Raw genomic sequence first — 1140 nt, forward strand, 5'->3', positions numbered from 1 at the left:
TTTATTATTTTGAATTCATTTTATAATTTTTTTTCAATTGTTTTTATTTGAATTTTTATATAATATTAATTATTTTTATTATATATAAGTTATTCTATAATATTTTATATTTATTATGATATATTTTATAGAAGGAAAAATAATATATTTTCATAAATAAATGCATGAAGAATATTTTAAATTTATTTATTTGAATAAAATTATATACTTTTGAATATATTAATTTCACTTTTTATTTTTTATAAAATTATATAAGTTTGAATTGAGTATTAATTTAAAAAATTTGTTAAAAAAAATTTTAAATTTAAGTATTAATGAATTCAACAGAATAGTTTAAATAAAATTCAATATTAATAAATTTCTACTCATTATCATATGAATTTTACTAAATGAAAATCTCAATTTTCAATTTCTGAATTAGATATTTTATGTTTTCATTATATCTATTTTAAATTTTTTTAATAGAACATATAATATTAGATAATTTGAAATAAAAAACTTTTTAATTATATTGATAAATATTTTAAAAAGAATTGATAAATTAATTAGAGAAAATTTAGAGAAAATAGAGATATTTAGGTTAGGAATTATACTTACTTTTAAAGATTTAATTTAAGAAAATAAATCGAATATTATTTTTTTATTAATTAAAATATTTTTTTATTAATTTTTATTATTAAAATTTAAATATTTTTTTAATGAATAGCTTCTAAATAGTATATTTTTTTTTTACTAGAGATAACATTTAATAGATGTTAAGAGATATATATTTTATGATACATATTTGATATATTTATATTATATTACATATATTTTACATGTATATGTTCATGTATATATAATATAATAAGTTATTCAATTTATTATATTAAATTTTTTTTAAAATTATGAAACTTTAAAACATTTTTTCTATAATGGTTTTGAAAATAATTAATTACTTATTTCAAAGCATCAATTTAAATGACTAATATATTTTAAATATCAAAATATCTTATATATTTATCGAAGTAAATTATCTTTTTTCCATTAATATTTATTAAATTTAAATATAAAAAAAATATAATCGTATTATTATTATTATATATAACATATTTGATATAATAAAATTGCTAATTTATTTATTTATATATTATTATTACA

The 1140-nt window shown here is 11.1% G+C and overlaps 1 protein-coding gene across 1 annotated transcript in view; it reads right to left on the reverse strand.

Moving 5' to 3' along the window:
* The window catches only part of LOC102673920 (prostaglandin E synthase 2), a 9504-nt gene that overhangs the window by 7524 nt on the left and 840 nt on the right, over positions 1-1140 (reverse strand). The gene's annotated exons all lie outside the window — the stretch shown is intronic.

The sequence above is a fragment of the Apis dorsata genome, unplaced genomic scaffold (assembly GCF_000469605.1).
Source record: "Apis dorsata unplaced genomic scaffold, Apis dorsata 1.3 scaffold_920, whole genome shotgun sequence".
NCBI lineage: Eukaryota > Metazoa > Arthropoda > Insecta > Hymenoptera > Apidae > Apis > Apis dorsata.